Genomic DNA, 16,621 nt, shown 5'->3' with positions numbered 1-16,621 from the left:
TATGGAAGTGAAACATGTACGATAAATAGTTTAGACAAGAAGAGAATAGAAGCTTTCGAAATGTGGTGCTACAGAAGAATGCTGAATATTAAATGGGTAGATCACATAACTAATGATCAGGTATTGAACAGAACTGGGGAGAAGACAAATTTGTGGCACAACTTGACTGGAAGAAGAGGTCGGTTGGTAGGACATGTTCTGAGGCATCAAGGGATCACCAATTTAGTATTGGAGGGCAGCGTGGACGGTAAAAATCGTAGGGGGAGACCAAGAGATGAATACACTAAGCAAATTCAGAAGGATGTAGGCTGCAGTAGGTACTGGGAGATGAAGCAGCTTGCACAGGATAGAGTAGCATGGAGAGCTGCATCAAACCAGTCTCAGGGCTGAAGACCACAGCAACAACCACCACCTTCAGCTGCTGACGGGCGTTGATATATATCAACGGGGAGAGGTGAAAATGTGTGCTCCGTTCGGGATTCAAACCCGGGATCTTCTGCTTACATGGCAGACGCTCTATCCATATTTTTTTTTTTCGTTGCATTAGTTCGGTGCGGATGTCCCAGGATACGCGTTGAAGTTCAGTGTTGAGCCGTTGAACCAGTTTTTTTATTACAGAGGGCACCTAACCCTCTGAACGAACACGCTGAGCTACCGTGCCGGCGTCCACCTGAGCCACCGAGGGCACAGAGGATAGTGCGACTGCAGGACTCCCGCGAGACCCACATTCTCACCTTATATGTCCACACACTGCATTCGTAGTGTCCCTACACAACACACTCATTACTCGTGGAAGACATTCTTACCAAGTCCCGTAAGCGTTCGGGTAATATGTGTGCACCCGCACAGGAGGTGGTCATGGTCGGTATTGCCAGAACTGTATATTTACATGGATATGGTGTCTCTTCTTTCGGACATGTACGAAAGAACAGACACCAATCAATATAAGTACGTATTTATGACAGTTGATAGTTCTTAAAGGCACTTAGAGTTGTCTGGTGAAAGTCATCTTCTAACGTGGTCCGTGGAAAGGTAGCGGTGGCAGTACCACAGAGCGCCGGAAGTATCCAAGGATAACCGTTGCATTTCTCATTATGTGAGTATAATTAGTTTAGCGACTGCAATGCTTCTATGTCTGCTTCCGTTCGTGTGTGCTGAGTGGAAACGATTACGGTCATCATCCGTTTACGATTGTACTTGCAATACATAATATTTTCGCTACATGAAACTTTGATATTTGTCATTCTCGCACTTTTAATGCTTGCAGAGTCACATTAAACAGGAAAATACACCAGTTAATTTCCAGTTAGTTAAGTCTAGCAACAACATAGTCAGTCTCCACACATTCTTCACGGTTTCTGCTATTCTATCGACGATCGATACTTTAGAGGGCTACTCCTCGCATGGCAGGTTTACACATATACTACATTGACTGCAAAAATTATAAATATTTAAATGAAAAAAAATGCTGAACGTAGAGAAGAGACATCAATAACACAAACACGTTTTGTAGTAGGGGGAAAATTGATGCATATTTACTGCTTTACCACTAAACAAATCATAAACTGGCAAATAGATTTGTCAATTTCCTGCTGTAATGTGAAAAATATGTACTACTCAGTTACAATTGCTACTTTACGTACGCTCCGCTATACACCAAACGGTAGTACATGTGTAGAATTGTTTTGCAAGTCGGCTTGTAATCACTTTCCAGCAGATCCCATTGAGTCCGTGGATAATTTGTCAACTGCCTTGGACCGCTGGTTCGCTTCATACTGCATCTCATGACAAAAACTAGCCCCTTCGCTACACTACTAGTTTTTCCCCTTCTTTCCGCAGAGACCAGAAGTTGATGCTGTCAGTCACCGCACTCTGGAGATAAAACTAGCTTCGCCGCAAACACAGTAACTCACAAATACACCGATAACCTTGTCTATGTGTCTAGTGATAAAACCAAATCAAACATGCATGCTCTGTCTACTGATGTTCCGGATGTGTGTAGGGCACACTGTTCTATTGACTGCGGAAAGTTACGGCAACATCTAAGTGTGGACCAGACGTGGTACGTTCCTTTCTCAATAAAAGATCATTCCCACGACTTATAGGACGGTGCCATCATGGTCTGAGGCGGTGCTTTGCTACTTCAAAGGTTGTACTTCACTTTTATATTTAACATGATACGATCTTTTTACATTTCCAAGTGGTTTACATTTCTATCTGATATATTCTTTGCACTGGCTCCTTAATCAAAGTGGACTTAAAAGCCCAGTAATGTTTTCATTCTGAAAATTTAACTTCCACAGCTACAATCTTTTTATTTTCTTTATTCACTTTCTTCAACTAGTTTCGCGGACGGAGCACCATTGTGAAGGGCTCATTCGTGTAAGCAGCCAAGCTGTCGAACTGGAGTCAGATTTCATCTAGAGAGCGTGGCTATCGCAACCATGAATAAAAAAAATTATGAGAAAAGGTAGGAAATTTGGTGACTCCGTGACTGTTGGTAAGCGTAATTATCTACAGAATGTTTCAGAATGACGTTCTAAAAATTTGGAGAGTTGCCTTACAACAAAACAAGAAAAACTGTGCGGTGAATATGAGCACCAGGTCTGTACAAGAGATGTTTCACAGTAGCAAAGGTGAACAAGTATTCACAGCTCTTAAGGTATGCACTAAGATACCATGCAACAAAAAAATTTGTTTTCAGTATTTCGTGTAGCTACTGACTGATGGTCCCGGTGGGCCACTCGTGGCTTGAAGATGGGGTGCATTTTTTATTGACTGAATTTAAAAATTTGAAGTGCTAACGCAGTCTACTTAAGAGATATTATCTTACGTTCTAAGACACGTATTACGGTTAGAAACTGTGTGTTTGTCGTGAGGCAGCATAGCTCAATACGCGCGAACTGCAGCGACTATATTCATCATAGCGATTGCCAGCAAACTGTAGGCTACACTTAATTCAAAGTCTTTGCCAAGTTTTTCTCGCTGAAACCCCGACAAAGTAATGAAACTAAAGGAGATATCGTTATTCATGCAGCAAAACTCTTTCCAGTAGATTTTTCAGGCAGTAATATATATATCACTGAATGTACCTACCTATAAAGTATATCATTGTACGACAATTAGTTCAGGAGATGTAAAGTGAAACATTCTGATGCGTGAGAAACAGTTTTTCCGAACATAAAGTTGCAGACATGCTTGTATGGGACAGCAGGATGTAGTGGCTGGGAATGTACAGAGAAAATTTTCGCTGCAGCCTTCACGTTAATTGGAAGAAGTTTACCGCTGTGGACAGACACTTCTGAGAAACTGCTTCATTCAAGTCCCACAGAGCTAACCAAGGCTTAAGACAAAGGGTCGTTCGTACAGTTGAATTTGAGTGGATGGCGTTTGATCGTACGGGTAAAGATTTATCAATATATTCTCTTCAACTTGCCCTTGAAATGTCCACTTCGAAGGATGCAGTGTGAGAGTTACTGGTGGAGCAGAAGTCACAACGTATCACAACAGCTTGTGCAAGCGATGGGCCCAGAGCTCAGTTGCTTCCGTGAATTATGGTGACTTAAATTGCCAAAGTAGTCCCTCTAGAGCGATGGGAATCGTATGCGGCGCTTGTCTCTGCTCAGCGCAACGATAGTCTGTCAAATTCGAGGGCTGGAACGGTATGAGATTAACTTGCTGTCACATCATTTGAATTGTGCCCATTACGTTGGTATCATTCGAAACCTGCTGGGCCCCATACCTCCTCCGGTGTGGTTGCATGAAATTGTTGCATTATGAAATCCAATATAAACTGAAAATAGCTTCTGAGTATCAAAATTTTAAGCAGATTTACAATGGATGCTCTAATCTGGCTATCGTCACTATGAACAGTTTCTATGAGCTGCAGTCGTCGATATAAAATATAAGTTGCGTCTGTCAGTAGGAACCTAACTATAGATTTCCGACTATAATAGTATTAGTTCCTTATCTCGAATTTTTCGGTTTAGGATAATATACCACATGTGTAATTTTTTTCTTTACCGCATGTATAATTTTGATCTTGAATGTCTGCAACATCCTGTTCTTATGTGTAAGAATGTTATATACTGAATAAGGGTCTGTAACCTGAGCGCACTTCCCATGACACACATAAGGAGCCCAAAAGACAAATACTTGTAAAGAGAGATTTACGGAATACGATATGGAAAAAAATTATAAATGATTGGAAATTTCGGTGTCACGTGACTATAAATGAAACCCGAATCCATATTACCCAACAGAGACAGAGCTGCAATAAAGAGCATGGGTCGACGATAGTAATGGCCGAGCGGTTCTAGGCGCTACAGTCCGCAACTGCGCCGCTGCTGCTGCTACGGTCGCAGGTTCGAATCCTGCCTCAGGCATGGATGTGTGTGATGTCCTTACTTTAGTTAGGTTTAAGTACTTCTAAGTTTTGGGGGATGATGACCTCAGATGGTAAGTCCCATAGTGCTTAGAGCCATTTGAACCATTTTTGATAAAACAATATTGTATACTAGGGATACATCGAATGAGGTTTATACACAGTAGCCTTGTATTCGGGAGGGTGGAGGCTTCAATCTTCACCCAGCCATCCTGATTTAGGTTTCCCGTGGTTTCTCGAAATTACTTCAGGCAAATACCGGGATGTTCAAATGTGTGTGAATTTCTAAGGAACCAAACTGCTGAAGTCATCGGTCCCTACACTTACACAGCACTTAAACTAACTTAGGCGAAGAACGACACACACACACACACACACACACACACACACACACACACACACACACACGCACGCACGCACGCACGCACGCACGCCCGAGGGAGGGCTCAAACCGCCGGCGGAAGGGGCCGCACAATCCGTGACACAGCGTCTCAAACCACGCGGCATGCCGGGATGGTTCGTACTTTAAGGCAACGGCCAACTTCCTGTCCCCATCCTGTCTACTAGATCTGTAAGTATGTAAATGTCTGTGAATGTTAATTACATTTTTCATTGTTTTTAAATTGTAATGCAAAGACATGTCCAACATTCTTGTAACAGTGATCTGCGGATGAAGAAAAGTGCTAATACTAGGGGAACTGATACAGAAAATAGAAGCTTATCTAACAACAGCCAACCAAAAACTTTTTAGTTTTATCAAAATCTTAAAGAAAAAATCTCTGAAGTGCTAACTTCAAAATCCGTTTTTATGAAGCGACTATTATACCGGTTTCATAATACGGTGTGAAGAATTAATATTTAGAGAGAATGATGAAGAAAAGCAGTTAATATTGAAAAAAATATGGAAAAGTTTTGGGCGGATGATATGGAATAGAGGGCGGGAATAATGAAGAATTCAGAGTCTGAGAAAAGCCGTAACATCGTCAAAGTGCTAAAGAAGGGAAAGCTGATCTGGGCCGTTCATACAGCAAGAATGACACAAAATAGGCTACCTAAAATAGCATTCGGCAGCACAATAGATGAAACGAGAGGAAGACGAAGACCCAGTATTAGACAGCGAGGTAATATCCGGGAGGACACAGCTAGAATAAAAAACACCGAATGAAAACAGTGCATTCGACAGAAAGAAATAGATGATCGTACAGCAGCGTACGGTCGTTAAGCTCCTTGGCCCGTGTAAAGTAAGAAAGAATTAAATTGCAGACGTTCTCTAGCAAAGCGTAATGTGACATGGAAGCAGATTTCCTAAGCACTGAAAAATTACACATTTGGTCGCAGATGTGAAAACAGAAGTTCTTGTTGTTTCGTAGCTGCTCGAGTCAAGTTTGTCATTTCGTCCAAAGTACGAAGATTTTTATGAAAAACGCTAGATATAAAATGAAGCAACTAAAATAGGGTTCCAGTCAAAGAGGTTTGATTCCACTCTTACATTTACATGTATGTGTACACCGCGAGTACAGTACATTACCGCTACTAATATTGCTAAGATGGTAGTGTGGCCAACTTGCCGAACTTGTCATATGCAACAAAACAAGAAAAAATAACTAGTAAAACAAGCTCTAAAGTACGTACTTAGGAGCTATGAACGCTTTGTATTCGTTACTGTGAAACACCTACAGAAGTGCCCACGGCTGTTAAGCTACGAATTTTAGAGTCCATATTTACTGGGAGCTTTTGTCTTGTTTGCTCCATACTACCATCTCCCAAAATACGGAATGAGATGAAGTGCAATTAGGCTTCTTTCGGGCATAGCCGATGTTACTTTCCTTCCTGTAGAACATTTACGGTCCAGCATAGAGTACGGGCGAGGAGAACACTGCAAATGCCATCACCCGATTTCCTAGATACCTTGCTCAGTGGAAAAGAGAGAGGTCGACATAAGCGAACACGTGTCTCGTCTTATCCGTAGAAACCCGACCGTTTCTGAGAAAACGACGCTCGAAGCTCCAACCGAAATTTATATGCGTTTTAGCACGTGATAAATTCATTCAAAGCCGGTAGCACAGTTGGTAGCGTCTCAGCTTCACACTTCCGCGCCCCGTATTCGAAACCCGATTCCTGTTTTTATGGATTTATTTGTTTGTATTTAATCTGCCCGTGTCAGTAAAACACAATAACATAGATATTTCCTATCAAATTAGGGGTGCATGGGCGTTGAATTAATTGTAAAATCAAAAGTGGGTTTCACAGTAAGTGTCCTACATTTATCATATAATATGTGTCAATGATATTTTCAGGGGTTACAATCTTTTTAAATTCTCATATTCTTACTCTTCATTCTTATATAAATTCATGTGTTAAATATTACATTTTATTCTTACGTTTATTCTTCAGGTTAGAAACATTGGAAACTGGAATTCCGAACACCGTGAACATCGCGCGAAAGCATGTTTGCCCTAGAGATTTTTTCTAATTAATCTCACTCGGGCAAAAAATACTGTTACCATTGCTGATGGTTTCACGCGATGGCAATAATTTAGCGATAAATGGTCCATAACAGATTATTTTTCCGAAAACTGGCGCTTGCAGTTGATTCTGAATCAAAATAGGCTACAACAATTTCAACGAAAAAACGTTCAAATGATTTCCTCAACTATTTTTTTTAAACTCATTCATTAGACAACCAATAAGTAGACGAATAAGAAGAACAACGTTGCTTCAACACACATCTTCTGCGGGCATGGGTAGATAAATGAAAAACAAGAATACAGGCAATAATTGGATTTCGAACGCTGGGCGCTAAATTGTGAATCCCCTACGCTAGCCACTGCGCCACCGCTCGGTTAAACGTATTAAGCGCTCAAAGGCATATAAACCACCTGGAAAACTTCTACCGTCCTATTCTCAGCAGCGGTCGAGTATTTACGGATAGTCAGACACGTGTCCGCTTATTTTGACCCACATTTCACTGCGCGAAGTTTCTGGGAAAAGGGTGGGGCACTTAACGTGGTCACTGGACTCGCATTCGGGAGGACGACGGTTCAATCCCGTCTCCAGCCATCCTGATTTAGGTTTTCCGTGATTTCCCTAAATCGTTTCAGGCGAATGCCGGGATGGTTCCTTTGAAAGGGCGTGGCCGATTTCCTTCCCAATCCTTCCGTGACCCGAGCTTGCGCTCCGTCTCTAATGACCTCGTTGTCGACGGGACGTTAAACACTAACCACCACTACCACTTAACGTGGTCTCCTCGTGATTTTCATTAGTCAAATATTTCCCTAGCCCATTATCTATTGTAAATATAAATCTCTTGTCTTTACAGTGCCATTAAAGTTACAAGAAAATATATCATTGCCTTGTAAAGAATACCAGACACACTTCCTGTATGGAACAGCTAATCTTGTAACTACTGATAATTTTCCCTGTTATCGTAATATTTTCGATGAAGTGCCGAAGATTTGCTCTGTATGGACAAAAATTAGTGTGTGGATGAGCTGACGTAGTTTCCTGTCTCAGGTCCCTGTAGGATCCCGGTTGCAGTGTGAATCCATGGTTTTCCGCAAATCGCCTTACCCATTTCGGAGGAAGCTTAGGATTTAACACATACTCAGACGCTTCCTTAGCGACGATACAGTCAATTCGTTAATCTTAGTCGAAATGCGGTTCCATTAGTACATGCCCTGTTGTCGATTATTTGTAAAACGCCTAATGTGAGCCACGTGTTACCCATAATACACGAGGTAGAACCTCGGGTTCAATTACTTTCATCTTGGTTTTAGAAATGAATTAACTTTCAGGTAACTTCTTGAAATGATGGTGGAAATATTTTAGTGAAGACTCATTCTTGATTAATGCTAAGATGAGTAAGTGCATTTTTACTTCATGTTGGCGGCAATGGATTAGTTTGGAGGTATGTAGTGCTGTGTGGCCTATAATATTACACGAACACTTCTTGAAATGATATATTACGCGCTGTATCCCGGTATATAAACGAAGACACAGAGGACTATCCTTGAGCAGGGAAGCAAGCGCTGAAAATGTGCGCAACATTTATTGTATTATTGGTGGACATACAACGTGCGTTTTCCACACTCATGATCATACATGTCAAGTTCGTCTGTCCTATGGACGATTGAACTACAGCCCTTTACTTTCACAGATACTGCCTAGCGAGGCGCGACATTAGCGACAACGGAGGTCAGTCACAGTAAGGTTAGGCTGATGGATATCGAGAAACGTTCGAACTCAGTCAAGTGAATCTACGTGGATAATAGTGGGGCAGACTGTGACCCAGTTTGAACGCCGTGGGTCGCGGAGAAAGGTGCGTCTTGTCCCCACAGAAGTGTAGATAGAGGCGAGCGCAGGCGCGGTCTCACTCCGGTGGCCAAACTGTACCACTGTGTTCCCTAAGTGAACCCACTTTGTGTTGAGCTATCTGGCGACCAGTTACCCCCACTTTAGTAGCAGTAAGATTCGAGTACCTTGTCATATACTGCATTTGGATACTTCTCATTTTCTGACAAGTGATGAGCGTGCTGCTTCTCAAATTCACGAGAGGTACAGGGATGTTAACGACAAGCTCATATAAGATGCCTCACTGTCTTGCGGATAGCCGATGCGCCGAAAATCTGTGAGTAGTTAGAGCAGTATACCTCAGACACTTCTCCTTGGTTGCCTAATTCAACTGCCGCCCAGAGTTCTAGGCGCTTCAGACCGGAACCGCGCTCTTGCTGCGGTCGCAGGTTCGAATCCTACCTCGGGCATGGATGTGTGTGATCTCCTTAGGTTAGTTAGGTTTAAGTAGTTCCAAGTCTAGGGGACTGATGACCTCAGATGTTAAGTCCCATAGTGCTTAGAGCCATATGAACCATTTGAAAAAATTGTCACAGGCTTTAAATTCGAAGTTAAGATCCGAAGTAACGTGAGACGTATAGACTTACGAGCACTGACCGCCCTCTGAACCGCTCGAACTGTTCATTAACTGTTGGTAGATACTTATCATGACATGTCAACTTGTCCTCACCAAATCATCATCAAGCTGCCGCAATCAAACTTTCACCTTCCAATCTAAGCTTTAGCTCGGCCTGTGCTATAGTTCACTTTCGACACCACAACCTCCATCTCAGAACATAATTAAAATAATATGAAAGAAAAAAATTTCAGGGAGAATACACTGCAATTATCCCGACATACAGTTGCCAACTGATGTGTTCATCTTCAAGAAGAGAACATTACCTCTTCCCCTAAATAGAATTGACAACTGTCCTTCACATAAAGCTTATTCATTATGGGTATAGTAGAAAAGGAGAGTGTGGTAATTGCCTGTTAACAACCGTAACTGCGATCAATGACTTGTCGAATATTAATTTATTTCCATAAAATAGTTTCCCAAACTTTTCAAGCTCATTTTCAGAGACAGCAGTCGAAAGCGGCGTGATCCTGGTTAACGGCTACGAAAATAAATATGTAACTTCTACCTGCCCCATTTACAGACGAGCTTGAAAAGGTTGGAAAACTAATTTACGAAAATAAACTAGTATTTCATGAGTGACTGGTCGCAGTTATCTGTGTTTCTATTCAACTTACTTTCAATCTCGACTATAACAAGCTCAGCCACGGCATTGCTGTGAAATCAGATACAAACTCAGCATGACGAATTGTTTCAGTTCTGCTGTCAGTTTCTTCCTCTTTTGTCGCAATTCAAAGGAATGTGAGATGGGATAATTCTTATTTAATATCGTAAACTATCACGGATTCTATAGATTTTTGGAAATATTCATCACGGTTTGTTATTGAATAACTTTGCTAGCCCGTTGTTCAGTTGTTTGCTACATTCACACACACACACACACACAAAATTGTGTACTTGGGATGCCTTGTACTGTGTTTACGCACCTGTCGTGAAATAAAATACAAGTAATAATAACGAGATAGTTAAATCCACAAATTAAATCTCACGTTCAAACTAAACTCGTTACGTATCAATGGAACGGATAACTTCGTAATTTTGACGCTAAAGAAACCAAACGACCAAATGCAGTCAAGGAAAATATCCGAAGTATACGCACAGCTAAATTATTCAAACTACTATAACCAACAGCAATCTCCGTTTTGACTTTCATCAGCTATACACAGTCAGTAACAATTTTCCTTTTACTTGAAAAAATTGCCCTTTCCGCAGACAATCAATATCCTCTGAGTACTTAATTGCATATAACTACTATTACTAATCTTATTTTAAAAGTTACATTTATGGTAATTGCCGCGTGTCCCTCAACAGCAAACGATATATCCACTTTTAAAGTAAAATACGCACAAGCTTTATTTGCCAAAACCTGCAGCTCACCGTAATATTACCCGCTGGCACTGCGCTGCGTGTGTATATCATCATCATCATCATCTGTTTGCTAAAATTCTGAAGTACACAGAAATTACTGTTCTTTTAGTATTCCCTTAAACATAAAGTTCTATTACGGAGTATCGATTACAGAGTCGCTCACCATCAATAATGAAGTACGGTTGCTAAACATAATAATGTTCTTTATACTAATCTTGAGTACGTGCTGAACTTTCCAATTGTATGCTGAAAATTATTCATAAAGTTATCAACATATTTACTTACAATCGTAGAGTAGAAGTATTCTTAATAGAATTTTTGTCGCCGGCACACAGACGTCAGCACTAGCCGTAAGCTCCCTACAGATTTTGGATGTTATTAAATCGTTAGCATCTACAGATACAATTCAAACGTATCACTCATTTTATTCACCCAATTTGCATTCCGTATCTGGAATGAACTTCGCTTAAAGCTTTGGGAGGAATGTAAGGGCATTTGCTTGTTTGCGACAACTGTCACAGGTCAGATGTCGCTACCTTCCTATTTTATAAAAGAGGGGATAACCACCTAGTCGTACATAGCGTCTGTTTTAATAAATTATGCTGCGGCAGCATTGCGAAATGGCTTCCTAGTGAGCCAGACTGAAGAGGCCCGAAAAACTTCAAATTTAAAGGTATGACATGCGGTAAGTTAGCGATTTTGTGAGACGTTGAAATATTTGTAGGAACGAAATTCTTCCTTTTCTTTCCAGTAAACTCTTTTAATATTTATTTATTCATTCTTCGAAAGTTAAAAAATTTCCTACGTAGCAACTATTGCTTCCTGTTATTACTTTAAAATAAGCGTAATGTCTTGCTATATGTATAAACCGGAAGAAATTATTCTGGCCGTCATATGCAAATCTCATCTACACATGAATATTGTTCGAAATGTGTATATATCTAAAAGATTTACGGGAAGTACAATTCAACTTGAGTTACGAACTTCATCATAAACAAAAAAGTACCCAGATTAATAAAACAGAGTACCGTGACAGCATTAAATCAACTGGCTGAAAAGGACTCTACACTACCATACTTCAGAGTTAGAAGGAAAGATAAAAAAATAAAAAGTAAAAATTATCTTCGATTTGTCTCGTAAATATTACACATGGACATCCAATCATACAAAGTAGCCCTACGTCACTAATTACATTTTTACACTGTGTCTCGATAGTTGTCAACACACAAAGCACCTCATAGTAATACGATAACCGTAATTAGACATTTGTGCTACTTACCTTTGAAAAGTAACTTATCGTCCTTTGCTGTTTTTAGATTTGAACCCGTTCTAGCAACCATAAGACACTTTTAATAATATAGGAATCTTAAAAACAGGGCAAATACGAGTAATGTTGAAGTTCCAGTCTCAGCACAAAATAATCGTATTAACACTCAGCGGTACGCTGAAGTTACGTAGCAATTCCAATTTTGCGCATTACGCTATGCTCACTTCATAGGTATTCCTATTCTGTGTGAGCAGTCAGTGCTGCCGCCACAGTTTAACGCTGGAGTTAAGACTAAAGGGGTTGTCATGAAAAAAAGACTTAACACCGACGTCCACCATCTTAGTTGTCTTAAATATTTCCTTCAGGCCTTTTGGATATTTAGAGTCGTGAAAGTTGTTCGATCAAAAATGCCAGCTTCAGTCGTTTATGGGTGTACTGCTCGTTCTGATCGTAGCCTGAAGTGTAAAGTATGAAACAGAGATTCCCCAGAAGATAGAAAATGGAGAATGAATGAATGAATGAATGAATGAATGAATGAAATGATCGCTGCCTGCAGTAATATGCTGCATTTGTTGAAATATTAGGACGGAGAAGATTCTTCTAGTAATCGATAAGATTGCTTTATAATCATAGATTTTCTGCACTTCAAACGTTCAGAACGTTCAGTCCCCTAGAACTTGCCCGATTTTCTGGTAACTACTTCATTTTAAGTCGTTAGGTGTTGTTTTGCTTACTCAAAGTTTATTTCTGAGTTGCAGCTTTCTCGTTGTCTACCTGAAAATCAAATTTGGAACAGTCGGCTCTAAAGCTGTTACACACTGAACCTGAGTCGTTCTGTTGTAGTCGGTCTCAAAAATCAGTCGATATTGTTCGTATGACACAGGATTAGAGGATTTTTCTCACAGTATAATGGGTGTAACTTTCGAATATTAAGTTCTTCTGGTAAATATGCCCTTTTGCTATCATGAATGTTACGATGTTACTGCATTATATTTGCGGTCTCTCAGTGGCTATATATGTTGATGCGCTTCAGATTCGGTTTCTCCTTTATATTTGATTGGTCTTCTGTTTGTTTTCCTCTTGTCTCCACATGTGCTTTCCCTGTAGTAGCCATTTCCCTTTTGAGAGTAACAAGACGCATTTTGGTGATGTCACGCAATACCAAGAAGCTGGTTGACATGTCTGAACATCCCGTATTTATGCATCTCTGTTAATACACACCTTACAGGCAGAATAAAAATCATGACTTAGTCATGACTGTAATACATACCTTACAGGCAGAGGAAAAATCATGACTAAGTCATGATTTTTCCTCTGCCTGTAAGGTGTGTATTAACACAGATGCATAAATACGGGATGTTCAGACATGTCAACCAGCTTCTTTTTATTGCGTGACATCACCAAAATGCGTCTTGTTACTCTCGAAAGGGAAATGGCTGCTACAGGGAAAGCACAAGTGGAGACAAGAGGAAAACAAACAAAAGACCAATTAAATATAAAGGACTTTCCTTTGGTCATCTTCGCACCACAGGGTTTACCATAATAAGTGTAGTCAGTTGAGTTTTGTACATCGTAAGAAGCCACTTGATTAATAAATCTATTCCTTTCTATTAATGGAACACTCTGAAAACATCTCATTCGTAAGCCCTTACAATCATCACCTGTAACGCGAATGACGGTCCGTAATCTTTTTGAAGTATAGGAAATACGTTCCAACACTTCTCTTTTGCCTTGTATTTGTATTCTAAACAGGACTGGAATATTAATCTCCATTCTCCGGCATTTCAGATGCCTTCATTTCACTTCAGAATTAACTTTGTGCACAGTCTCGGTAACAGCAACACGAGTGGGTCTGCTCAACTTACAGAGAAAAACTCGTTTTCCAGCCTATTTGGATACACGATGTGACGCAGTTTTATATCGTCTTTGCTTTATTACGAAACAATGTAACGGTTCGAACTTCGTTGACAATGTGTGAGTGGTTGGCAAGTATTGTGGGAAAGCCGGTAACATGAAGCTACAGCGTTATAAAATGTAACATAAAAGGAGAAGGAAAAAGATCTAACTAGAAAACGGATCTTGACCTTTCTTCCTCAGCGTAAAGTGGTACTTCATCTTTTTTCTCAAGTACATCAAAACTTTAGCACAGATTTTCGAGCACCATGATCGTTTTTAGAAAAACCACACTTTGCATCATTATAGTACTTCCATTCCCCTGTAAGATGGCATTATTAGCTAAATATTAAACTTCGATGAATTCTGATATTTGTGTGTACTCTTTTTAAATGTACATAATATTTATTACAAGTATTATGAACATTTATGATTGTATCTGACAAGTACATTGGCCGGCCGCGGTGGTCTCGCGGTTAAGGCGTTCAGTCCGGAACCGCGTGACTGCTAGAGTCGCAGGTTCGAATCCTGCCTCGGGCATGGATGTGTGTGATGTCCTTAGGTTAGTTAGGTTTAAGTAGTTCTAAGTTCTAGGGGACTGATGACCACAGATGTTAAGTCCCATAGTGCTCAGAGCCATTTGAACCATTTTGACAAGTACATTGTATCAAATCTTGTAGCGAGTAGCAGAGCCAATGTCGGGGTGTGTTGGTTGCGATAGGCCTCGAAACTCAATTGTTGGCAGTATAGGTACCACCTCAAATATTTGGCGGGCCGGATACCGGGGATGTCCGGCCAGCTAACGCGGGCCAGCTTCGGCCCGCGGGCCGTAGTTTGGAGACTTTAAAACAATGAGTTCAATACTTTTGAAGCAAAATATCCATTTTACAGCGTCAAGGCTATCGAGACAATTCCTTTATTAACAAATGGTATGTTTTACGCTTACTGGATGGGAAATACTGGGTTAAATGCTCATTAATACCGTCAGAAGAGCCTCTGGCGACACTTACTGAATTGTTAATTGCTGGAACATGGTTTTTTAAAATCCTTTTTTGCTTTTATCGGCAACACTTTAAATGGCACTTCATAGCTAAGGTTTCAGAGTAAGAAATGTATAAACTACAGCGAAACTGACGCACTGACAACAAGAACTCTGTTCTATGTAAATGTTCTCCATGTAATCCTGTCCCTTCGGCATTTCAAGAAACTTTCACTTCATTGACTCCACAAGTCTTGATAGCGTGCCTTGCTCATTGCACATATTCGTGGGTTAACATAGAAAACGTAGGTGTGCTTGTGCTGTGACAGAATGAGTACCAGTAAGCAAAACAGCATTATATTCAGAGTTCTAGCCCCATCGGCTATCGACCCAAATGCAATAAAATAGGAGTTACATGGATGACGAAAGCTTCTTTTTCGCATCACCTACTTCTCTTCTTGGTTACTTGAAACGTATAAACAGGAAATTACATTTCGGAGGGCAAATGCGTTGTATTTGAAATGTATAAACAAAAAGAAAGTTACATTTACGAGGGCAAAAAGCGTCGTATTGGAGGATCAAATACTCATTTAAGACACACAACGTATGAAACAGCCTTTTTTACACAGTTATTTGCGCAAAACCTGTAATATTTACTTTTTAAAGTAACTGTCGCGTTCACACCACAGAAATTACGAACAAAAAGCAGTCGTCACCATTCAGTATGTAAACAACTCGATTACAAGCACTCAACAGCTACAACATTTGAAGGAAATAATACTATGAACAGAATTGAAACCCATAATAGCAATTTTCCACCGACAGTGTTGTTCCTAAACATGTCACAGTTGTAGAGCGTTTGCGCCGTAACATAAATGTAAGCAATATACATTTTCTTCATGTGTACATACGTCAGTCCTATGACCGTTTTGTAACGTAACAGAACTGATCAGCCTCGAAGGCTGCAATTTTGCCTGCTAAGTTTTCTGCTACGTTTTCTATATAATATTTTTATTTTAAAGATACCATTTTTTAATAGTGGATGACATTGCCGTGAGATATTCCGCAACTGTTTATATTTTTAAAAGTATTTATTAGAGCAGTCTCAGTTGCAAAGAGTCACACTTGATAATTGGTTTCGATCACATTTAATAACAATAACAATAATAATAATAATAACCAGATCTAATTAATCACAGTTGTGATAGATAGATAAATAGAATTGTAAAGTAAAGGTAAAAGCACAATAGTACGCTTACGACAACACTCCATGACATCTAAGAAATTGCTAGGCAACAGGTCCTGTCTACAACGTGGTAGACTGGGCCGTGGTATCCCACATAAGTACCCTTACATTTTCAGTTATAAAGTTCTATTGCTTAGTTTTTAACTCCAGAGCATATTTTATTAGGAGACTTTGGGTGCTTTCACTATGCTCTAAAATTTGAATCGAAATAAATATTTTTAACAGCCTCATGCGGAATGACTGTTCAATATTTTCTTTGAAACACCATCGTTCCCACTCATTTACCTCACCTGGCATAACTTCCAGAATGACAATTTCTTCGTAGGCCACTTTCGTTCGTGATCTTCTCTTGAACTCAGTACAATTTATTTACAAGTTATTCCGATCTCATTTATTGAACATTCTGCAGTTACTATTGTTAAGAAGCTTATCCCCCTCTTTTGTCGGACATCCCTGGATTATCTCCTTCTGCGCTACTTTGAGTGCCGGGATCAGTAGAGACGACGCATTTCTTGCGA

The 16,621-nt window shown here is 40.1% G+C and overlaps 1 protein-coding gene across 3 annotated transcripts in view; it reads left to right on the top strand.

Moving 5' to 3' along the window:
- LOC126341097 (uncharacterized) overlaps positions 1-16,621 on the top strand; it is a 201,203-nt gene that overhangs the window by 87,604 nt on the left and 96,978 nt on the right. The window contains exons 1-2 of one of the 3 annotated variants that reach the window (XM_050001751.1): positions 2,058-2,149; positions 2,345-2,470. The exons of 1 other annotated variant lie outside the window; for it this stretch is intronic. The gene's annotated coding sequence lies outside the window, so the exon portion shown is untranslated. Of the gene's footprint in view, positions 1-2,051; positions 2,150-2,344; positions 2,471-16,621 lie in introns of those variants that run through there. One more of the 3 variants, XM_050001750.1, reaches the window with a different exon arrangement.

The sequence above is a fragment of the Schistocerca gregaria genome, chromosome 1 (genome assembly GCF_023897955.1).
Source record: "Schistocerca gregaria isolate iqSchGreg1 chromosome 1, iqSchGreg1.2, whole genome shotgun sequence".
Classification (NCBI taxonomy): Eukaryota; Metazoa; Arthropoda; class Insecta; order Orthoptera; family Acrididae; genus Schistocerca; species Schistocerca gregaria.
Note: the sequence above shows the minus strand (reverse complement) of the source record. Positions and strands in the feature narration are given on the sequence as shown.